The 25159-nt window shown below is 43.5% G+C and overlaps 2 long non-coding RNA genes across 2 annotated transcripts; one reads left to right on the top strand and one right to left on the bottom strand.

Annotated features, from left to right (window-relative positions):
* The first annotated feature begins 15053 nt into the window (after nt 1–15053).
* Nucleotides 15054–16781, top strand: LOC135932129 (uncharacterized). Its single transcript, XR_010573286.1, has 4 exons — nt 15054–15159; nt 15810–15921; nt 16233–16321; nt 16435–16781. It is a non-coding gene; the product is annotated as an uncharacterized LOC135932129 (long non-coding RNA).
* A 3837-nt stretch (nt 16782–20618) lies between these two features.
* On the bottom strand, nt 20619–22546 carry LOC134634606 (uncharacterized). The gene is made up of 3 exons (XR_010094850.2): nt 22410–22546; nt 21995–22071; nt 20619–20717 (listed from the first exon to the last, which is right to left on the bottom strand). It is a non-coding gene; the product is annotated as an uncharacterized LOC134634606 (long non-coding RNA).
* Between the last annotated feature and the right edge of the window lie 2613 nt (nt 22547–25159).

The following is a 25159-nucleotide window of genomic DNA, read 5'->3' as shown; positions in this document are numbered from 1 at the left end:
TGTCTCTTTACTGTTTCGCTAGCTTAGCTTAGCTCGTAGCCGACTCGTTAGCACCATGGCTACTTCACCTGTCCCTGTTGCACTTTCCTGCTCATTGTGTCAGATGTTTAGTTACTCCTCGGCCTCCTTTAGCAGTAATGATACTTGTAACAAATGGAGCATATTTGCAGCTCTGGAGGCCAGGATTACTGAATTGGAGACTCGGCTTCGCACCCTTCATTCACCCGTAGCTAGCCAGGCCCCTGTAGCTGGTGCAGCCGACGATAGCGTAGGCCCCGCTAGCTGTTCCCCGGCAGACCCCAAGCAGCTGGGGAACGAGGGCGGTTGGGTGACGGTGAGGAGGAAGCATAGTCTTAAACAGAAGCCCCAGGTACACCACCAACCTGTTCATGTGTCTAACCGGTTTTCCCCACTCGGCGACACACCCGCCGGGGGTCAAACTCTGGTAATTGGTGATTCTGTTCTCAGACACGTGAAGCTAGAGACACCGGCAACCATAGTCAATTGTCTTCCAGGGGCCAGAGCAGGCGACATTGAAGGATATTTAAAACTGCTGGCTAAGGGTAAACGTAAATACAGTAAGATCATAATTCACGTCGGCAGTAATGACACCCGGTTACGCCAATCGGAGGTCACTAAAATCAATATTGAATCGGTGTGTAACTTTGCCAAAACAATGTGGGACTCTGTAGTTTTCTCTGGTCCCCTCCCCAATCAGACCAGGAGTGACATGTTTAGCCGCATGTTCTCCTTAAATTGCTGGCTGTCTGAGTGGTGTCCCAGAAATGATGTGGGCTTCATAGATAATTGGCAAACCTTCTGGAGGAAACCTGGTCTTGTTAGGAGAGACGGCATCCATCCTACTTTGGATGGAGCAGCTCTCATTTCTAGAAATATGGACCAATTTATTAAACCCCCCAAAATCTGACTATCCAGAGTTGGGACCAGGAAGCAGAGTTGCAGTCTTACACGCCTCTCTGCAGCTTCTCTCCTCCTGCTACCCCCCCAAAAACCCATCTCCATTGAGACTGTGTCAGCTCCCAAACAGACAAAAAACAAACCAAAAACCAGCAACAAACAACTTAAACATAAAAAATCAAAAAGAAAGAACAATACAGAATCCACATCTGAACCAAAGAGTAAAACAGTGAAATGTGGATTATTAAATATTAGGTCTCTCTCCTCCAAGTCTCTGTTAGTATATGACTTAATAATTGACCAACAAATCGATTTACTCTGCCTTACAGAAACCTGGTTGCAGCAGGATGATTATGTTAGTTTAAATGAATCAACACCCCCGAGTCATTCTAACTACCAGAAACCTCGAAGCACAGGGCGAGGGGGCGGTGTGGCAGCAATTTTTCACACCAGCCTATTAACTAACGAAAGACCAAGACAGACTTTTAATTCATTTGAAAGCCTGATGCTTAGCCTCGTCCACCCCAGCTGTAAAACTCAGAAACCAGTCTTACTTGTTATCATCTATCGTCCACCTGGGCCTTACACAGAGTTTCTCTCTGATTTCTCAGACTTTTTATCTGATTTAGTGCTCAGCTCTGATAAAATAATTATTGTGGGTGATTTTAACATCCATGTAGATGCTAAAAATGACAGCCTCAACATTGCATTTAATCTGTTATTAGACTCAATTGGCTTCTCTCAAAATGTAAAAGAACCCACCCACCACTTTAATCACACTCTAGATCTTGTTTTAACATATGGCATAGAAACTGAACATTTAACAGTGTTTCCTGAAAACCCTCTGCTGTCTGATCATTTCCTGATAACATTTACATTTACTATGATTGATTACACAGCAGTGGAGAGTAGACTTTATCACAGTAGATGCCTTTCTGAAAGTGCTGTAACTAAGTTTAAGAATATAATCCACCCACTGTTATCATCTTCAATGCCCTGTACCAACACAGAGCAGAGCAGCTACCTGAACGCTACTCCAACAGAGGTCGATTATCTTGTTAATAATTTTACCTCCTCACTACGTACGACTCTGGATACTGTAGCTCCTGTGAAAACTAAGGCCTCAAATCCGAAGTACCTGACTCCGTGGTATAATTCTCAAACACGTAGCCTAAAGCAGATAACTCGTAAGCTGGAGAGGAAATGGCGTGTCACAAATTTAGAGGATCATCATTTAGCCTGGAGAAATAGTTTGTTGCTTTATAAGAAAGCCCTCCGCAAAGCCAGAACATCTTACTATTCATCACTGATTGAAGAAAATAAGAACAACCCCAGGTTTCTCTTCAGCACTGTAGCCAGGCTGACAAACAGTCAGAGCTCTACTGAGCCAACCATCCCTTTAACGTTAACTAGTAATGACTTCATGAACTTCTTCAGAAATAAAATTTTTATCATTAGAGAAAAAATTACCAATAATCATCCCACAGATGTAATATTATCTACAGCTACTTTTAGTACCATTGTGTCACGGTTCTGGGTCCGTTGGACCCAGTATTTTGAGTTTATTATGTTTTGGTTTACTTTTGCATCATGGATTATTCTTTATGTTTCTCTGGTACTGTGTTTCAGTTATCTTGGTGTTTTGGTGATGGTGATGATGATTATTGTTATTAGAGTTCCATGTTTCTGTTTATTTATATTTAGGATTTGTGTTCTCATGTTTGTGTGAGTTCAGGTTCCATGTGTCATTCTGTCTGTCTCTCAGTGTCAAGTCTGCGTGCTTGTTTGGTAATTCATGTTTCCTGTTTTATTGTGAAAGTCTTTGTCTTATGTTAGTGTGTGAAGCTTGGTTCCCCAGTCTCGTCAGCCCTGATCTCTCCCAGCTGTGTCTCCCTTCTGTTGCCCATTCCCTCATTACTACCCTGTGTATTTAAGCCCTGTGTTTTCCTCAACCCAGCGTCGCGTCGTACCCTCAGACTATGCCTGTGTGTTTTTGGTTTCTGCATTCATGTCATGTTTGATTTTCACGTCAGCAATAAAGCTGAGGTTTTGATTTACAATTCTGTGTTCGAGTCCTGCGCTTGGATCCTCCTCTCCACCCACCTGCACACAGAGCCCTGACAGAACGACGCGACCAGTATGGATCCAGCAGACTCACGCTTCACCTCTGAGGGAGAGAAACTCGCGCAGCTATGGGATTACTGTTGGAGGATAATCCACGCCGCGAGCCCCTACAAGAGGCAGCTGGAGGTAGTGTTTTTTGATAATTTTTTGTCGTCCACTGCCTCCACCGTCAGTTTTCTGAACATAAATGGACTTAGGCAAATAATAACAGCTCTAAAAGCGAGGCTAGCCTTCGAACTGTTTGGCATGGGCGGTCCAGGAATGGACGATTCAGCTACCCTCCTGGAGGCCCTCACCACGTGGAGTGATCCACCATTAAAGAAGAAATGCAACCCTAGCCATCACCACCCAACCATGCTTCCCTTTTCTCCTGTAGTACGGACTGGTGCAGTTTTCATTTCCACACCTTCAGTTCAGTTAGCTGCTCAGCAGCCACCCGTAGCTCAGTGTCCAGTGTCCCCTGCTCAGCAGCCACCTGTAGCTCAGTGTCCAGTGTCCCCTGCTCAGCAGCCACCTGTAGCTCAGTGTCCAGTGTCCCCTGCTCAGCAGCCACCTGTAGCTCAGTGTCCAGTGTTCCCTGCTCAGCAGCCACCTGTAGCTCAGTGTCCAGTGTTCCCTGCTCAGCAGCCACCTGTAGCTCAGTGTCCAGTGTTCCCTGCTCAGCAGCCACCTGTAGCTCAGTGTCCAGTGTTCCCTGCTCAGCAGCCACCTGTAGCTCAGTGTCCAGTGTTCCCTGCTCAGCAGCCACCTGTAGCTCAGTGTCCAGTGTTCCCTGCTCAGCAGCCACCAGTTGCTCGGTCTCCACCTCCACCACCGTGTTCATCTCAAATTCAGTCACCCGTAGCTCGGTCTCCACCTCCACCACATTCAGCTCCGCTACCCATAGCTCAGTCATTTCCACAATCAGACTTACTACAAACTTTGTTACAGTCCATAACCCAGTCAGTAGCTCAGTTAGCGGAGGAATCATTGGCTTTGTCAACTGCTCGGTCAGCCACTCATCTTCACCCTCAGCCAGGGGTCCCAATTGCCTCTGGCCCTGCATCTGCTCCAGCTGGAGGGCCCGAGGAGCCCGTCCAGCCTCATGTCTCAACAGCTGGAGGGTCCGAGGAGCCCGTCCAGCCTCAAGTGTCGTTAGCTGGGGGTTCGGGAGAACCCAGCCAGCCTCAAGTGTCGTCAGCTGGGGGTTCGGGAGAACCCAGCCAGCCTCAAGTTTTGTTAGCTGGGGGTTCAGGTGAACCCAGACAGCATCCTGCCTCGTCGGCTGGAGGGCCTGAGGAGCCCAGCCAGCCTCAAGTGTTGTCAGCTGGGGGTTCGGGAGAACCCAGCCAGCCTCAAGTGTTGTCAGCTGGGGGTTCGGGAGAACCCAGCCAGCCTCAAGTGTTGTCAGCTGGGGGTTCAGGAGAACCCAGCCAGCCTCAAGTTTCGTTAGCTGGGGGTTCAGGTGAGCCCAGACAGCATCCTGCCTCGTCGGCTGGAGGGCCTGAGGGGCCCAGCCAGCCTCAAATGTCGTCAGCTGGAGGGCCGGAGTCGCCCGTCCAGCCTTATGCCACGTCTGCTGGTGGGTCCGAGGAGCCCACCCAGCACCACACCTCTTTAGCTGAGGGTCCTGGAGGACCCAGACAGCACATCCTCCCGTCTGCTGGCGGGTCCGAGGAGCCCACCCAGCACCACACCTCTTTAGCTGAGGGTCCTGGAGGACCCAGACAGCACATCCTCCCGTCTGCTGGCGGTCCGGGGAGGGCTGTTCAGCCGTCACCCTCATCATCATCATCGCCGCCTGCAGCATCATCATCATCGCCGCCTGCAGCATCATCATCATCGCCGCCTGCAGCATCATCATCTCCGCCTGCAGCATCATCATCTCCGCCTGCAGTATCCACATCTCCGCCTGCAGCACCCACATCTCCGCCTGCAGCCTCATCCACGCCTGCAGCAGCCGCAGCCTCATCCACGCCTGCAGCAGCCGCAGCTTCATCCACGCCTGCAGCAGCCGCAGCTTCATCCACGCCTGCAGCAGCCGCAGCTTCATCCACGCCTGCAGCAGCCGCAGCTTCATCCACGCCTGCAGCAGCCGCAGCTTCATCCACGCCTGCAGCAGCCGCAGCTTCATCCACGCCTGCAGCAGCCGCAGCTTCATCCACGCCTGCAGCAGCCGCAGCTTCATCCACGCCTGCAGCCGTCTCGCTGCCGTCAGGTTCCGCAGCCGTCTCGCTGCCGTCAGGTTCCGCAGCCGTCTCGCTGCCGTCAGGTTCCGCAGCCGTCTCGCTGCCGTCAGGTTCCGCAGCCGTCTCGCTGCCGTCAGGTTCCGCAGCCGTCTCGCTGCCGTCAGGTTCCGCAGCCGTCTCGCTGCCGTCAGGTTCCGCAGCCGCTCCGCCTTCGCCTGGCCCGGCCTCTGTGTCTTCGTCCACGCCTGGCCCGGCCTCTGTGTCTTCGTCCACGCCTGGCCCGGCCTCTGTGTCTTCGTCCACGCCTGGCCCGGCCTCTGTGTCTTCGTCCACGCCTGGCCCGGCCTCTGTGTCTTCGTCCACGCCTGGCCCGGCTTCTGTGTCTTCGTCCACGCCTGGCCCGGCTTCTGTGTCTTCGTCCACGCCTGGCCCGGCTTCTGTGTCTTCGTCCACGCCTGGCCCGTCTTCTGTGTCTTCGTCCACGCCTGGCCCGGCTTCTGCTCCGCCATCATCTGGCCCTGCGGTTGCTAAGCCGTCATGGAACCCGACCCGTCCTGTTCCGCTTCGCCTCTGCCGGCCGCTTTCCAGGCCTCTAATTGGGCGTCATGGCCGTCGTGGTCGGCCTCCTGGGAGGGATCGTCGCCGCTGCTGGCATCGCAGCCGACCTCCGGGTCTGCTCAGTGGCCGCCACTGCCTTCCACGTGGCCGGTCCCCAGAACTGTTTGCCCGTCGCCGCCGTTGCCGTGTGCACGGTCGGCCACCAGAACTGTTTGCCCGTCGCCGCCGTTGCCGTGTGCACGGTCGGCCACCAGAAATGTTTGCCCGTCGCCGCCGTTGCTGTGTGCACGGTCGGCCACCAGAACTGTTTGCCCGTCGCCGCCGTTGCTGTGTGCACGGTCGGCCACCAGAACTGTTTGCCCGTCGCCGCCGTTGCTGTGTGCACGGTCGGCCACCAGAACTGTTTGCCCGTCGCCGCCGTTGCTGTGTGCACGGTCGGCCACCAGAACTGTTTGCCCGTCGCCGCCGTTGCTGTGTGCATGGTCGGCCCCCTGAACTGTTTGCCCGTTGCCGTGTGCGTGGCCGGCCCCCTGACCTGTTTTGGTTCCTGTATGGCCGACCTCCGGGTCGACCCCCTGAACTGTCTTGGTCCTTGTGTTGTCGACCTCCGGGTCGCCCCCTGACTTTACTGTGGACTCATGAATAGCCTTGTTTTGTGTTGACCTGTGTTCTTGTGTTTTTTGGTCTGTTCATGGACTCTTGTTGAGCTTTGGTTTGGTTTCCTTTCTTGATGTGTTTTCCTGTGTTCTGGACTCTTCTGCTCCTTGGTTTTTTGTTTCGGACCCTCCGTCCTTGACCCCCTCCACCCGCCCTGGTCTGGTGCTCTGTTGTGCTTTTTGTTTAGGGCTGTCGGGAGCCAGCCCTTGGAGGGGGGGTACTGTCACGGTTCTGGGTCCGTTGGACCCAGTATTTTGAGTTTATTATGTTTTGGTTTACTTTTGCATCATGGATTATTCTTTATGTTTCTCTGGTACTGTGTTTCAGTTATCTTGGTGTTTTGGTGATGGTGATGATGATTATTGTTATTAGAGTTCCATGTTTCTGTTTATTTATATTTAGGATTTGTGTTCTCATGTTTGTGTGAGTTCAGGTTCCATGTGTCATTCTGTCTGTCTCTCAGTGTCAAGTCTGCGTGCTTGTTTGGTAATTCATGTTTCCTGTTTTATTGTGAAAGTCTTTGTCTTATGTTAGTGTGTGAAGCTTGGTTCCCCAGTCTCGTCAGCCCTGATCTCTCCCAGCTGTGTCTCCCTTCTGTTGCCCATTCCCTCATTACTACCCTGTGTATTTAAGCCCTGTGTTTTCCTCAACCCAGCGTTGCGTCGTACCCTCAGACTATGCCTGTGTGTTTTTGGTTTCTGCATTCATGTCATGTTTGGTTTTCACGTCAGCAATAAAGCTGAGGTTTTGATTTACAATTCTGTGTTCGAGTCCTGCGCTTGGATCCTCCTCTCCACCCACCTGCACACAGAGCCCTGACACATTGATATTAAGTTAGACTCTTTTTCTCCAATCGATCTTTCTGAGTTAACTTCAATAATTAATTCCTCCAAACCATCAACGTGTCTTTTAGACCCCATTCCTTCAACACTGCTTAAAGAAGTCCTGCCATTAATTAATTCTTCAATCTTAAATATAATCAACCTATCTCTAATAATTGGCTATGTACCACAGGCCTTCAAGGTGGCTGTAGTTAAACCCTTACTTAAAAAGCAATCTCTAGACCCAGCTGTCTTAGCTAATTATAGGCCAATCTCCAACCTTCCTTTCATATCAAAACACAGAAACAGCTTTAGTGAAGGTTACAAATGATCTTCTTATGGCCTCTGACAGTGGACTCATCTCTGTGCTTGTCCTGCTAGACCTCAGTGCAGCGTTCGATACTGTTGATCATAATATCCTATTAGAGCGATTAGAACACGCTGTAGGCATTACAGGTACTGCACTGCAGTGGTTTGTATCATATCTATCTAATAGACTCCAATTTGTTCAAGTAAATGAAGAGTCCTCTTCACACACTAAGGTCTCAGTGCTAGGACCAATTCTATTTACATTATACATGCTTCCCCTAGGCAGCATCATTAGAAGACATAGCATAAATTTTCACTGCTATGCAGATGATACGCAGCTCTATCTATCCATGAAGCCAGGTAACACACACCAATTAGTTAAACTGCAGGAATGTCTTAAAGACATAAAGACCTGGATGGCCGCTAACTTTCTGCTTCTTAATTCAGATCAAACTGAGGTTATTGTACTCGGCCCTGAAAATCTTGGAAATATGGTATCTAACCAGATTCTTACTCTGGATGGCATTACCTTGGCCTCCAGTAACACTGTGAGGAACCTTGGAGTCATTTTTGACCAGGACATGTCCTTCAACACACATATTAAACAAATATGTAAGACTGCTTTCTTCCATTTGCGCAACATCTCTAAAATTTGAAATATCCTGTCTCAGAGTGATGCTGAAAAACTAGTTCATGCCTTCATTACTTCCAGGCTGGACTACTGTAATTCTTTATTATCAGGATGTCCTAAAAACTCGCTGAAAAGTCTTCAGCTAATCCAAAATGCTGCAGCAAGAGTCCTGACAGGGACTAGAAAGAGAGAGCAGATTTCTCCTGTTTTGGCTTCCCTTCATTGGCTTCCTGTTAAATCCAGAATTGAATTCAAAATCCTGCTCCTCACATACAAGGTCTTAAATAATCAGGCCCCATCTTATCCTAATGACCTTGTAGTACCATATCACCCTATTAGAGCACTTCGCTCTCGCTCTGCAGGCCTACTTGTTGTCCCTAGGGTATTTAAAAGTAGAATGGGAGGGAGAGCCTTCAGTTTTCAGGCCCCTCTTCTGTGGAACCAGCTTCCAGTTTGGATTCAGGAGACAGACACTATCTCTACTTTCAAGATTAGGCTTCAAACTTTCCTTTTTGCTAAAGCATATAGTTAGGGCTGGACCAGGTGACCCTGAATCCTCCCTTAGTTATGCTGCAATAGACGTAGGCTGCCGGGGATTCCCATGATGCATCGAGTTTTTCCTTTCCAGTCACCTTCTCACTCACTATGTGTTAATAGACCTCTCTGCATCGAATCATATCTGTTATTAATCTCTGTCTCTCTTCCACAGCATGTCTTTATCCTGTCTTTTTTCTCTCTCCCCAACCAATCACAGCAGATGGCCCCGCCCCTCCCTGAGCCTGGTTCTAGGCTCAGGGGGTATAGAGTATGTTTGGGGAGTGCGATTGTGTGTACATGTGCATATATGTCTATTCCTACGTTGGATGAGTGCTGAGTGTTTGTATATGTGTGCATGAGGGTGGGAATGCATGTTTGTGTCTGTGTGTGCCTGTTTGTCTGTGTTTATATGTCAGGTCAGGTCTTAGACTCCACCTCCCTGGGAACACCCAGGCCCTCCAAAGTGTGGAGGCCTATCTCCCCTCACCACACTCCCTGCCGGTAACTGATGCACTCAGGGGTCGGTGCATTGGTGGTTCTTGGTGTCCGGGGCTGGGCGCTCAGGTATACACCAGCTTACTCCCGGTGGCTACTTGGCGGGGCCTGGTGCCTGTCGCTCGGTCAGGCCTCTTCCGGGGCAAAGGGGGCCCTCGAACCTCCGGCCTCGGGGCCTGCAGCTCGGTTCACTCTGGCACAGCTGGCTGCCGGCAGAGCCGGCGGGCGCGCCAGTGCCGCCCCCTCTGGCTTCTGCTCCGTGGCTACTGGGTGACCCCTCGTCTGGGGATCTCCTCAGCCCTTCCCAGGAGGGTGGCACGGATGCCCCTCCGGTGGTACTCCTTGGGCTCTCGCACTCTGGGGTCCCTGGATGTCTGGAGCCTGGATCTCCTCCATGCATGCTTCATGCCCTGGGGGACGGGGCTATGGCCCTCCACACCCTCTAGCAGACCGTTACATGGGGAAACCTTCTGTATACAAGCGCGCTGATCCACACAGGTGTGCACACGGGTGTTCACTGTTCGTAGACATAAACTACACCTTTCTTAGCTGCTACTTCAAAGCACATTGTGCGCTGTCTGTGCTGCACAACAACATTCAATATTTAGTATTTATTGCTGTTTACACTTAGCTAGATTAACATGATGGTGTTGTGTTTAGTATGTTGCTTTGTTTTTTTTTTTTTGCTTGTTTTCTATTCTTTTTCTCTCAACAGGTGATCCAGGAGATTTTTTTTTTTTCTCTTTGTCTTTGTAAGTGCCCTTTCTCACTGTCCCTCTTCCCTTCTGTTTTTCTTTTCCTTCCTCTCTTTCTTTCTCCCTTTCCTATCCCCCAATCATGTCTGTCTCATCTGTAACTACTGAAAATAAAATAAATAATAACAACAAAAGTTGATCAAATGGACCAATACGGCAATGCCATGATGATCCATTTGGCAAAATAAATCCATTTGGTATCCTTGTTGGTCTTCAGACAACAATTCTGACGGCTAAAGAACCAAATGGGACAGACAAAAAAAAAAAAAAAAAAAAAAAGCTGGCGTTCTTCGTAGGAGGTCGTGCGTCCGTGGAGGGAGAAGAGATTTTTCCACCCCTATAATTTGACCCAAGGTATTTTAAGGTGAAAACTGAAGTATCTTAAAATTAACTTGGTTTCACTGCCGTTCTTTTTTTTGTTGTTGAACTCATAAAACGATCAGAGTTAAACTGATACATTCTATTTGTTATAAGTTTATTGGTCTTGAGTTTGGATGCAATATTTTTGCAGTAAATATTATAAGCAAGCTGAATAAGCTTCCTTTTATTTTTTTATTCTTTTTTGAATAATTAGTTATTTAAATGGAGCAAGAAAATTTCTAATAAGCTCCCTTTAAATGCTCATATGTGAAGCTTTTTTTTTTTTTCTTTTACCACATTGGTTCTATTTTCTTGGACTATTGTGTTCCTATTATTATTCAAGTTCACAATTTCCTTACTCAGGGGTTGCAGTTCTCATCTTATATAGGACTCTCTTAAGTGACCAGGTCCCCAATTCAACTTTTCTTCATTTACTTGGTCTAAGCTTTTTCTTATTTGTCACTTTTAATTTTTGTTACTATCCTTATGTCTCTGTCGGTTATTTCTTTAAATGCGAGAGGTTTAAGAAACAGTGTTAAACGTAAGGTTATTTTTTTGTTTTGCAAGCAGTTCAACTCAGATTTCTGTTTTATACAAGAGTCTCATTCAACAGAACAAGAAAAAACATTTTGGAGATCGCAATGGGGAGATGATCTGTGACCCATGGTACAGAGCATGCTGCTGGTGTTTGCATACGTAAAGGAAGATTTAATGGTAAAATTCTGAATTCTGATATAGATAAAGATGGTCATTACGTTTTTCTAATAGTTGAGGCTGCACGCTCTATCTATATTTTAGTCAATGTGTATGGTTTTAACTGTCAGAGGGAGAATAAACTATATTTTGAAAGGTTGGAGGAGCGCCTACTGCGCTGGTTATCTAAATATCCCAATTCTTTTATAATTTTTGGTGGAGACTTTAATACAGTGTTTAACAGCTATTTGGACCGATGGCCTTCTAGAAGTTCAGACTCTAACTCATTCATAAGACTGTTTGCACAAAGATTCAACTCCGTCGATTCTTGGAGGGATTCTCATTCATCTCAAATAGCTTACACATGGTGTAATAAGACTCAAACCAGGCACTCACGTATCGATTGTTGGCTTATCTCAAAAGATTTAGAAAAAGTTAAAATGGATATTTATCCTACACCGCTCTCAGACCACAAAATGGTTAGCTTATCAATCCCATTGTCATCTTCCCCCATCACTAAAACTTCATACTGGAAGCTAAATAGTGCCATTCTTGAGCATAAAGAAGTGATTTGTGAAGTTCAGAGATTCATTAAACTTTATTAGAGTAAAGCTCTCACAGATAATACATTTTGTAGCAACTGGGAACTTTTGAAATATGAAATTGGAAAATTCTTTAGAAAATACAGCAGTGATTTGGCAAAAAAAAAAGATCTGATGAGACACAAGTGATACAAAGATCACATCCCTTACTTCCAAACCAATAGACGCCCTCAGTGAATCTGATAAGATAGAACTGGTTGACCTGCAGCACAAGTTAGATGAGATTTACAAACGCAAAGCTGACGGAGCATTTATTCGGTCTCGCAGAAAATGGCTCGAAGAAGGAGAGCAGAATTCAGCCTATTTTTTCAGACTTGAAAAACATCAATCTAACACCAACTTTATCCTACAACTAAATGTCAATGGGACAATTTCTAATGATAAGGATACCATAGCAAAATATTGTTCAAACTTTTATTGCAAACTTTATTCTTTTAGTTATTGGCCTGAAGCTTGTCTGACTTTTTTTAATTCTTTAGACAAAATTACTCAGCTGAATGAGGAGGAAAGTCAGCTTTGCGACAGATCAATTTCTTTGATCGAGATTGCAGATGCTATAAAACATCTAAAGATTAACAAATCACCTGGAACTGACGGCCTTACTGCCGAGTTTTACAAACAGTTCGCTGACAGTTTAGCCCCGTTTCTTTTAGAAGTTTTTAAGGAAAGTATGGATAGAGGTGCACTCCCTCACACTTTATGTCAAGGTTTGATCACCCTCATTCCAAAACCATGAAAGGATCCTTTGCTCTTAGACAATTGGCGACCCATGTCTTTACTGAATAATGATTATAAGATATTGGCACAAATTCTGGCTAACAGAATGAAACCTGTATCAGATAAAGTTATTGATGAGAGTCAATCTGGATTCATGCAGAATCGTCATATCTCAAACAACATAAGATTAATTTTAGACATAATAGATTACCCAGAACTTGTACAGGATGATAGTCTTATTCTTTTTTTTAGATTTTTTTTGTCTCGTTTGGCTCTCAGCGAAGGCGGTCGCAGTTTTCTCCTCTCCCTTATCTTCCCTGCTTAGCTTCTTATGTCCTTGTCTTGTCTCGTGTTTTTATTTCTCCCTGGAGCACTCTCTCACAGTCTGTTTCTAAAACCTAAAAGAGAATTATGGATTTGATCAACTGGTCTCTGAATGCAATTGACACGCTTTTCTCAACGAGAAGTCTAAGCTCGGGAGAGCCCGAGTGCCCTGGAGGTACTTTCCCTGCCGGATACACGATGGACGGGTCGCAGACATGGAGGATCGTGTGCTTGGCAGGACTGCCGATCAAGGACGCTGAAGATATCTACCTATTCGGAACCATGATAGCAGGGTTCTTGCTGATCGGCGCTGGCTTGGCCCTGACTTATCGGAGAATTAAGAAAGCGGAACCGGCTGTTCAAACCCCCACAAGGCTGCCCGCTGGGATTGAAACAATGAGACAAGGCGCGACTTCTCAGAATGGGCTCACTGAGGGCAGCATGGTTAAGATCTTGGAGAAGCTTACAGCTGCCGTGAATACTCAGAATAAGACCTCTGAGAGAATATTGGATTACATCAAGGAAAGATTGACCCAGAATAACACCTCTGACCGGAAGTTGGATCACATCGTGGAGCAACTCACTGCAGTCGTGAGTTCTCAGAATCTGCTCTCTGAGCAAAAGAATGACAACACCACAGAGCGCAAATTTGATAACATCATGGAGAAGTTAGCGGCTCTCCAACGGGAGATTGAGAGACCAGTGTCGGTGTTTAGACAACAGCTTTGAAATTCTCATGAGTTGTTCGTCTAAAAGAAAAAAAACACCATCTAATTGCGGCTACCCCTTCGGCGCCAGCTGTGGGCTCAAGGCTGGAGCCGAACAAAAACTCCCTGATAACGACTGTGTTTAGACTGTTCCTCCCATTCCATGCAAGGCCACCTGGGTTGGCTGGCAGACTGTTTACTTAACCTGGCAGGGCGAAGGACACAGTCTCAGCTGAACTATGGACACGCACACACATACACTTACACTGATAAGCACTCACTGTCCCCCCTCCCCTTCCAACACCTTCGACGCTTGACTCCTCTTGGGGAACACGAGGCGGGTCTGGGCCCGCGCTGGAGAGTCGGCGCAGTAGCAGGATGGCTGCTGTGTTGCCCAGGATTACTCCTCACCCCCTATCCAACCCTGTTGCTGGTCACGTGCTCCATATTGTTGTACTGTGGACATTTATGTGCTTTCTGTGCAGAGGAGGTTTTTTTTGTTTCCTGTTCTCATGCTGTCCTCTTATAGCCCAGCATGAGTAGAGGTCTCTTTTTTTCCTCTTGTACTTTCCCATTGTTGTGTACGTTTCAGTGGTTTTCTGTAATGCAACCGTTCTCTGACTTGTATCCCCATGTGATGTCTGTGTTGTGTGTGTAAGGTCGGGGGCGGGTTCATTCCACTGCAGGGCAACCTGCCATTGCATGTGGCGAATAAAATTTGAACTTGAACTTGATTTCTACAAGGCGTTCGACTCCTTAGAGCATGAGTTTATTTTTACTGCTTTAAATAAATTTGGGTTTGGTCAATCCTTCTGTAATGCCGTTCGAACACTGTATTCCAATAGTAACAGCTCCATGAAGCTTACCACTGGTACTTCCCCAAGATTCTCTCTAAAGCGTGGAGTGAGGCAGGGTTGCCCCCTATCCGTATATGTTGGGTAGATAGCTTGGACTGGGAGGACTGTAAGGTGCTAGTTCAGATTCGCAGCTACCACTCCCCGGAGTGTCGGCCAGAACACTGCTCAAAGCCCGGATGAATATTCAGGAGGGAGACAATGAAGACACCGAGGATAGTGCAGACTCTTGTATTCACTTCACACAGTTGAAGGTAACAGGGATTGTCAGAGGAGCAGGTATTGCATACAGGTTTAGGTGCGTGGGTATGTGTGTGGTGTATGTCCCAGATAGCAAGACGACATTGAATCTATGTTGATTTTTCATCCGAACCGTCGTATATGGTCGGGGTTGAAATGCCAATGTTGTAACAACGTTGAAATACTGTGGTAAACCGACGGTCTTACTATAGAGACGTTGTAACGATGTTGATTCACCGTTGTTTTTTTGTCATTGATATTTGATCTATTTATAGTGGACCAGGTGACAACAACAACATCGAGAAAACGTCTATTTATAGTTGACGATCATTCGGCTCCGGTCACCATCAAAAACCATCGATTTGTAGTTGAGCATTAAATTGCATTGCAACTGATCGTGTATAAAGTACCAGAGAAAGTAGATTTATTGTTCATTTGTTATCAATGACTTGGTCTAGTTCACCAGCTTTAAAAAATCGTGTCTACGTGCAATTTATGTATAGTTGACCGGGAAATTAAAGCAGCAATCACTTGGACTATTCCGCAGCACCCCTCTCACATTGGTACATCCCCCCAGGTATACATTGTCTTCTACAGTAGAGCGGGACATTTGATTTACTCTCAGCGGAATTGACCGGAGAAGGCATCAGTTCATGCACTGCACTGGCCCGCACCACGATTAGTATAAGGTAAGAATGAATGATTTTTTTTTCCTACTCGGTATTTCCATGTTTGCATTTGAATAACAGTAAAAAACTTGTTAATGTTGTACATTAACGAGTTTTTTAAATTGTGTCTACTTCTTACAATCCGGCAACAAATAAATTGCACTGCGAACAAAGTATATCAACAAAGAAAACATTTTCGTTTCATAATTTCTTCGTTATATTCCCTTACAAAGCTAGCTTTAACGCTTCGAGGTTTCCTTTGTTCTTGCCGTCGCCTCGGCGCTTGACCCAGACTTTCGCTCTGTAGTTGCTTAGTACTACAAAAAATTCTAAATCTGTGATATATGATTGATAAACGTAAAGTTAACTGTATAAACGTGTTCAATGACTTTGTTACTTTTGATGATTGGAGAGCACTCGCTTCAATTCGCACACGAAAACTTTAGACTCAGTTTGAAAGCTCACGCAGCATGCCCACGTGACTGTACGTTGCACGCTCAACTAACTTTACGTTGCACGCGTACATGACTTTCCGTTTGTGCCTTGAATAATGAATAAGGCTACGTCCACACGTACCAGCGTATTTTTGAAACCGCTGATTTTTCTATGCGTTTGCACCTTTTGTCCACACGTAATGTATGTCTGGCCGTACATTGTGTTTGTATTTCCAGGCACATTTCACGAAGCAGAACGCAGTCTTCAGAGATATCCACGTGAACGCTGTGATACGTCTGACCTTCAGTCCGAAGAAGAAACCCAGACCAGTCTTAAAAGAAAGCACAAGTAAAACCTTTTTATTCACAAACATATCTTTGATTGTTAAGAATTTATGATCTTGTCTTTTATACATATCTGTGGTGCTTGCATACTGCAATATCACCACATAATATAGTCCAAAAAGTGGAAGTTTGTAAACTTTTTAAAAATGCAAAGCCGTGTACACTTGTGCACTTCAAAAATTCATTGTATACTGCACCTTCTTGCACGTCTCTGTTTCCTGTGTGTGTTGTTAGAAATCAAACTAACTTTAGGAAACAATATGCCAAAAGCATATTTACAATTACTTAAGACCGTTTTTAATTTCTTTTCTTTAGACCAAATCCCCTGTACACATATACGGACTCAGAGGATGAGCAGCCTACAAAAAAACGGTTTCCCCAGGCCCCTCGAGTGAAAATACCAGGTAATAAAATACTGTCTAGTGTCTGTGTACATATCTGTGTCTGACACGAGGAAACTTTTTTGACAAGTTGTCTGTATTCTTAAATACTTAAAAAATTATCTTTTTCTAAACAGCCCTCATCACTCCGCAGTCTGCCCCCCAGCCCACTGATAGCAACCATCATAATGCCCCACCCAGCTTCCTGCACCTTTCGCCACTCCGGCACAAACCGAAACAGCTTTGCGATCTCGCCAGCATGCAGAGTCTGATGTCTTCCCTATAGATGGTATGCTTTTAAAAAAGCTTTAAAGCTGCATCACAATGTCATTGTACTCTTATCTTCAAAACACCAGTTTATACTCCTGAATGTCATCTTGTTGTGATTTTTTTTTCTGTAGATTCCAGAGACTCTGTGAGGCCACTATTACAAGGCAAGTTTGAAAATCTTGGAATTTCACAGTTTACATGGTATAACAAATATATGTGACAGGCAAAAACTAGTAAACACTTTTAGCAGTTACAAGAACTAACAAATGAATATCCAACAAAAGGGAATAGAAATACATTGCACTGCCAATACTTTGGTTTATTCTTTGTATGACTTGAAAATCAGGCTTTAGGGAAAACTAAATGACATGTTTCTATCATCAGTTACATGAAGTAAACACACAAGCACTTGCATACACATTTAAGACATGAGACACGCTAATACCATCTCCTAAAATGTGTCTATAGGTGAGACGCTTTGCGTTGATTGGTGCTGCTGGACCACACTGGAGGTGCGAGTCCGCCGTGTAATGGTTTATGCCATTACAAAGGAGCTGGCCTCTGTACTCAACTGGGCAGGGAAAAAATACCAAGGACCAGACAAAGCAAAAAAGGGCATTTAAGAGACAGCGCCGTGCAGATGCATATTTGGTAAGTTTTAACATTTATTGTAGTTTTATGAGCTTAAAGTGAACAATAAAGGGATCAATTGATGTGCTGGGTGCGTTTCACATTTCCTATGTCTGTTTTTTGCTATATTACTTTGTCTTTCTTAATAACAAGACTTTCATGTCCGGTTAATCTGGAGATGGAGTCTTTGGTCTTCGGCTTGTTTTGTCCTCGGGTTGTACACTTTGTACAGCCCGAGGACCCATGTTTTCTTTTTTTCTTTTTTTTTTAAAGGATACACGGCTGTTACGACCCGGCTCGTAATGACCGTAACCAGCGCAGGACGTCCCGCGACTTCCCACGCCCAAACAGACACAGCCACAGCGTTAGATTCTTAACAATAATTTATTTACAATAATGGCATAATGGGGGGAGTATATACTTCGGGGTGAGCCAAGGCCAAAACAATAAACAAAACTCAACCTATGCTTCGGTTCCCCTCTAACCTATCCACGGAAAAGAAAACAAAGGAATAACACAGACTGACCTCCCTGGTCTAAAAAACACAGGAGAAAAGAAGGCATCTCAAAATAATCGGCAGCTCACCCCTACTTACTCCGCACCTCACACACATGCCCGACTTTATACTAAAAGACTGTAGCTGCGGCCGCGCCGTCAGGGCCAGAGGCAGGTGCATGGGAAGTCTGCCACACATCCCCACCAGTGCAGCTCTTCAGTCGCCCTTTTGTAGCTCACGGCCACCGCAGGAACCAGTCACATCAGGCCGGTCATCAGGTCCACCAATCACAGCCGAGTCCCTGCACAGGTGAATTTACATACACACGTCACACAACAGAGAAACCAACAGCACACGTAACAACGGCACACCATGCTAAGACATATCACATTTTCAGCTTATAGCTCTTTGGGAATCAAATTTGGCAGTTTGCTGATTTCCGCCTGGTGACTTTCATGTTTATCAGCCTAGGAGTTTACATACTTTCTCCCTGCTGAAGACAATTAACAAGAGCTTATTCATGTGCTCTAATTCCCTTTTTTTGTCTTTGTTTTTTTTGTGTGTGTGTCTATTTTTGTCCTAGATGGCCTGGCGCAACAGGTAGGGGCGAACTCTATGTCTGAGTTGGTCTTTGCTCAAGCAGTCCAGAAATGGATCAGATACGCTCCAGATCGTACGGGTGGTGCGCAGGAAGCACATCATCCATCCCCATCCCGGAGTAAATAATAAAAAGTGACGTGAAACATAGAAATGTAAATAGGAAACTTTGTCTTTTAATAAAGTATTTTGCAAATGATACATGTCTATTGACCTTTTTTGTTTTTTTGTTTTTTTTTTTTCAATAAAAAGCAACTGTACGAAAGAGGTGGAAAATCAATACCATAGCTCAACAGTGTTTCAATATCAGAATCTGACATTGTTTCAATGTCAACAGTGTTAGAAAATATAACGTTGAATCAATGTCAGGTTTCAACATTGATTCAACATCAAAACCTGACGTTGTTTCAACGTTAAAAATGGGTGCAAGAGTGACGTTGGGTCAACGTCACACTTCAACGTTGTTTCAATGTTTCCTTGCTATCTGGGGTGTGTGGTCTCTGAAAGGAACAGAAAGGAAAATACTACATCACTAAAGTGTTCACAACAATAACTCCAGAGTACATCAACATAAACACAGGTGGGAAATAAACTAACATCCCCTTTAATACCATAGGCCATATATTACCCACGACTCACTTATACACCCACACTGTAAAATATAACTTGTTGTTTCAACTTAAAAATATGAGGTAAAGGGCTGCCTTAAAATTTTAAGTTAAGTCAAGAAATAGAGTTTGTTCTTATAACACAACCAATTGTTATCTTAATGAAAAATCACATGTTGTCTAAACTTTCATCTTAGTTTAGTTGACTGAGATTTATTAGTCAGTTTAACTCCTTTAATTGTCATCTTTACTTGGGAAAACCCTTTCAGCTAAATTAAAATAATCTATTGTTTAAACTCTTGTCCTAGTTCAGTTGACTTGGGTTTTTTAGTTAATTCAAATACTTTAGTAGTTCTTTTAACTTAGGAATCTATTTTAGCTTAACTAACATAATCTGTTAGCTAAGTTGATTTAAGTTTATTAATTAACTGAGCTCCTTAAGGTAGCTGAGTGAACTTGTAAATCAGTTTCATTTTAATTATCAGAGTTGATTGACTGGATGTAAAGAAAAATGTGTATTAAACATCTTAAGTTTTGTTTTGGTTTTTTTTTGGCTTTCTAACATCCATTTCAGCAAAACTACCTGTTAGGTTTATCTTAGATCTCAGGTTTAAATATCTACATTCCTTTAAATTAATTTTCTGTTGTTTACAGAAAAAAAATAAAACCCCACAGATTCCATTAAAGTGTATCTGATCATTTCATACAGAAAGTTTGTTTTAAGAACATGACAAGACAATTACTCATGAGCACCCAACATTCACCATTTATTGTGCCATCTTAGTCATCTGAGAAACAGAAAAATCAGTGACGTAGCTCATCAGGCTCACAATCCATCAAAACTCAAAGGCTGCTCCCTGTGAAACAATAAATTTGAACTTGGTCTTGAGCCCAGTTTGGGTGAAGATGAAATTCTGACCAATACTCTAGGAGCAGTAGTGATTCTTGTGAAGTAACAACATAAAGTCTGCATTAATGTAATGTATCAACGGGACACTTGCTATTTTAGAAAAGTTATTCTTTACATTTACAAAATTTTTAAACTTCATTGTGCTCAGTCACACCTGTTAGCATAAAATGTGAAATATTAAAATAGTACAAAACCTTTGATAAGTGACAGTAAAGATCAGTTTATAACAACTAAGACATCAAACTCTTGTATTTGTCTTTGTTTACAATTGCAACAAATTCCACAGAACCAATATCTCTGAAAATGACTGCATGCTTCTGAAACATTTGATAATATGGATATTTCAGAAACATTAGTTTGAGTCTGCTCAATTGCAAAACAAAGGAAAAACTACTGACTTGCATGAGATAAGCATCTGCAAAGTCCAGCATTATATTGTTGTTCACATAAGTTTCTTAAACCATGAACAAATGAGTAATTGTCTAATCTGGAATGTAAAGTGTAGTCATTTAGTGACATACAAAAGTGAGAATGAGAACTTGCAAGAATAAAAAAACAAACAGTAAAATAAAAACTGTCCTTAACACTAAGGATCATACAATTACAGTTCTGCATGGCTTTCTGCAAGAGTCTGTTTCTTAGACCATGCACTAGTGAGATGCACTGCCTTCCACCAATGTTCATTAGGATGTTCTGAATGACTTCAAAGATGTCCTTAAGTTCCTTTGGATAGTGTATGTTGAGGGCAAAAAGAAGGCCCATCAGCATGGAAATGGCACTTGAGACATCCCTCAGATTAGACAGGATTACTGCTGCCTCAAGGACAACCAACACATCGATGTCTTCTTCTTTCACCATCGCAATGCCAACTTTCATCCTCTTAGAAAACGTGTCTTCAATACCTGTCGGCTATAAAAGGGTTCAAAGACAAAAAAAAAAAAAAAATTACACAATTACAATTACACAATATCCCGTGTGCTTAACAATTCATGTCTTTCCAAAGAAGAGCCATACTGATGCTTTGGATGATGGTGATTGGCTTTGGGTAACACTTATTAGTTGTTAAAGTTTTTTCAGAATGAGATATGCACCCCCATGTTACAAATCCATTTCTTGCTTTAAACAAAGACCATGTTCATAAATAACTGAGCATGTCTTCAATTGCAGAATTCAAACAAAATTTTCAATTTAAATGGTAAATGGCCTGTATTTGTATAGTGCTTTACTAGTCCCCTAAGGACTCCAAAGTGCTTTACACATTCAGTCATTCACACACATGGGTGGATGACTGAATTGTGACTCAAGAGTTGACAGTTCGTCTTATAATTGGAAGGTTGCCGGTTCGAGCCCTGGCTCCGACAGTTTCAGTCGTTGTGTCCTTGGGCAAGACACTTCACCTGTTGCCTACTGGTGGTGGTCAGAGGGCCCGGTGGTGCCAGTGTCCGGCAGCCTCGCCTCTGTCAGTGCGCCCCAGGGTGGCTGTGGCTACAATGTAGCTTGCCATCACCAGTGTGTGAATTTAAATCTACTTATGCTAAATATTGGCTGTGCTCTAAACCAAATCTGGCTGAGAATACATGAAATGTGCAAACTGCAGCTACACTACAGGATCAGATTATGGCTCCATAGACAATGCTTCTTTAATCAGTTTATTGATTAAAGTTTATTTTTTCCCCCTATATTAACAGCATGAAAAAAGAGCATATAGACATGGCTGAACAGGTTGCATAATTGGCACTGAATATCAACATCCACCTTTACCCAGCTGCCCAATGACTCTCGGCCAGTAACCTTTAATTGCTTACCCAGTCTACACAGTCTCTTTTCCAGGGTCCAGGACATTTCACCAAAGTATTGCCCCCCACAGCTGTAGCAGCCACTGCAGCCCCTTAAATATCCTAATATCTCTGCCATTACAATATACAATGTGAGAAATCAAACGTAAAGCTGAAGTGAACAGTACAGCAGCGAAATGTCAAAGACCCTGGTGAAGACATGAATAAACACAAGACACTAATAATATCAATGCTAGCTTGCCAGTTAGTTTCTCTGAAACCCAGACCAAATCCAGTGTCAAAGATCTTGTAATAATACATTTGGTGAGGAAAAAGTACACATGTACTTTTTAATTTAAAATCCACTGTGGTGCTGTCATTATTAAATTTACTAAAAGAAACAATGCTAACCTTCACAGTCTTGAAAGTGTGTGAGGGATCTTCCTTTAGAAAATGAGGTCCTCTGTCCTCTTCCTTTGTGTAGGGCTCTGGTCAAAGAAGTCAAAAAGAAAACAAAAACACTTTTTAAACAGTGTTTATGAAGCATGTAGACAGCTCCAAATTCACAGCTTTTTGATGCATAATTCCATCAATATATGATTATCATTGGAGATTTTGAATCAGGCTTATCAGGACATTCAAGTAGAATATGATATCCAACCTACCACCAATATACATAGATTCTGTAAAAGTTACCACACTAAATGTCCAGTTGTGAAATATGATGACAGACTTTACTTATCAGCTTTCTTTCAATGAGTTCATCAGTTGAACTGGATAACCTAAAACTTAAACAAAGGATTAGATTTCGCAGTTGAACACTTACATCATCTCCGAAGCATCTTATGAGCCTAGTTAGCCTTTCTATGCCGCTCTTGATTTTGTACAGCTCCACGAACCTCTCCATAATGGTCAAGCACAGCAAAAAGGAACCCTTTCAGGTCAACAGATGTAAGACGGGCAAATTCTGCTTCAACCTGAGCAATAGAAGAAGAGGGGTGGAGAGTACAGGCAGAATTAAAAAAAGATTCTTTGAGACCCAAATTTAAGCAAACAGTCATCTGAGGCCCATTAGAGAAAACACAAACACACAAAAGCAAACAAACAAAAAGATGCACTTTACCTGCCGTTCAGCAAACAAGGAAGTTCAGAGAACAATAAGCTCTGTCTTGAAATCTTTTAAAGTAGAATGATTGTGAAAATGACTTATGTGATGTAAAACTTTAGTAAACGTGCGATTAAAAGAACACTGAGTAAAAGGACAAGTAACAGTTTCCTTATTCCTCAGATGTTTACCTTGATGAGCAATACTGTTTTAGTCCAACTGCCTCATTAAAGTTACACAACAGGCTTTTTACATTAAAGCCAGCAAGTCCATTACATACTCCCTTTTTAGATCTGAAATACTGTGCAGATTCTGTGTATATGTAGTGGACAGCAATTTACCCCAAAGAGCGCAAAGTTTGCAAGTCCACCTCATTTAAATGACAAAGTCAAATGTGATCATCTAGACCTGTGAAAATAAATTAATGACAAACTTGCAGTTATGGATGTTATTACAACCACAAGAACCTAAACAGTCTGCTCCATTGCTTTTGTTAATGAATCATTTGTTGGTAGCACGTCTGAATATTTAGTTTATGCCACCTGCATGTGATCATCAATAGTGCCATATTACTTCTTAAGAAGTACCCTGACACTACAATCTTTATATCATTTGTTCTACAGAGCTATTAAATTACAATATAATCTGAGGTGTTTCCAGTATGACAAAATGCACAAATTGTAACTTACCATTTGACTCCACTGACAAAAATAAATCCCGAGCATCAAGTTTGGCTTCACAGACCTAAAATAAGTAAAATAAAAATATATGTTATAATTATATTGTTTTCGCCATTTATTCATGTTTGCTAATTTTCTGACATATAAACAATGTTAGTTTTGTTACAATACAGAGAATGCAGTTTAATTAAAAGGTAAATTATGCAAAAAAAAAAAAACTTCTGCAGTATACCATGCCAAAAATCAGTGTCTCTGATGCCAATTATTTTATCACTACAGCTCTTTTAGTATGGAAACTCACACAATCTGGTCATACTGATCACAAGAGTTCAAAAATAAGTCAAAATAGTGAACTGTTGTTAAGCATAAAGCATTTCAGGGTAACAAATAACTGCACAATATAATTAAAGCAAAAAATAAGCACACTGGAGGACTATCTGATAAAAACTAATATAATGCTGGTTTGTAGACCATATTTTGTCTCTGTCCTCAGTGCACTCTTGCAGCTTAGCATGCAGCAGTTAATAACACCTTAAGTGATTACATAGGGATAAACAGATGACAACAAGCATCCGAGTCCTGCCAAAAAGGTCTTTTTGAACCCAGCCAGTTATTGGAAATATTGCCAAAATGAACTTCCACCAAAATACAACAGCCTGTGAACTTGAAAGGAATTTACAAGTACAGAGACAATATGAAATAAGCTTTATTAATTAGCTGAGTTAGCTTGCTAATATCGCAACAGTGGTTGAGTGCACAACCTTAAAGCTAGCGGCACAATACTTGTGATTTGGTCAGTGCCACATTAAACCCATAAAAAAGGCCATATGTCAGTTTATTAGGTCAAGTTTGGTCATGACACACAAGCTGGACCTTGTCGGCTAAAGTTACATTAGCTAAAGCAAACATTTCGGTAAAAGAGAAAAACACACGTCATGCCATAAATTCAAAACATGTTCCAACTTTTGTAGCTCTCTTTCCTTATAGTTATAACCAATGTTACTCACCTTGAAAGCATATTCCAAAGAAGACGATTAGAAAACGTCCAAGTAAAGTGAGCATGTCGTTAACCGCCAATTCCCCATGATGCACCTCGGTAGCAGTCACGTGAGGCAGTTTTGAATCCTGCTGTGCTCAACTTACCCGCATTGTCAAGTTCACATAAGTTTCTGATTTAGCTGGACATGAGTTTTCAAGTTAGCTTTTTTTGGTGTAATTGGGACGTTTTTAACTTGTAATTCTATGTTATAACAACAACTTCAGTCATCTATCGTCAAACTGATATAGAATAATATGTTGAAATAACAAACAGCTAGAATTACATTTTACAGTGCACTGAGAGAGCTAACACAGTACACAGTTATACCCAACCACACGGCAGGAGAGTTAGCTTAGCTTAGCTTAGCTTAGCTTAGCTTAGCTTAGCTTAGCACCGCTAGCGGCACAGACAGAAACATAGTCATTTCCCCCCTAACCTCAGTTACAGTCCCAAACACATCTTATTATCACATCCTCACACATCACAAACTTAGGTTGCTCATTAACGCACACTTCTCATGGACCAGTTCTCTGGCGGTAATCTGGAGCAGAAAACGCTCAGGTGCCTTGCCCACGTTTCTCCCTGCCCACAGTCTCTCTCATACAAAGCAGTGGGGTGACCTCTACTGGCCACTCTAAAAAACTACAGGTGAACTAACAACTGAACAGAATAAAACCATAACTACGGGGCCGTTTATACAGCCGCCCCCAAATGTATGAAGTACATTTGCTCACAACAAAAGGCAATTTTAC

This window comes from Pelmatolapia mariae, linkage group LG2, assembly GCF_036321145.2.
Source record: "Pelmatolapia mariae isolate MD_Pm_ZW linkage group LG2, Pm_UMD_F_2, whole genome shotgun sequence".
Classification (NCBI taxonomy): Eukaryota; Metazoa; Chordata; class Actinopteri; order Cichliformes; family Cichlidae; genus Pelmatolapia; species Pelmatolapia mariae.
The sequence above is the reverse complement of the archived record's forward strand: the minus strand, read 5'-3'. Positions and strand labels throughout refer to the sequence as shown.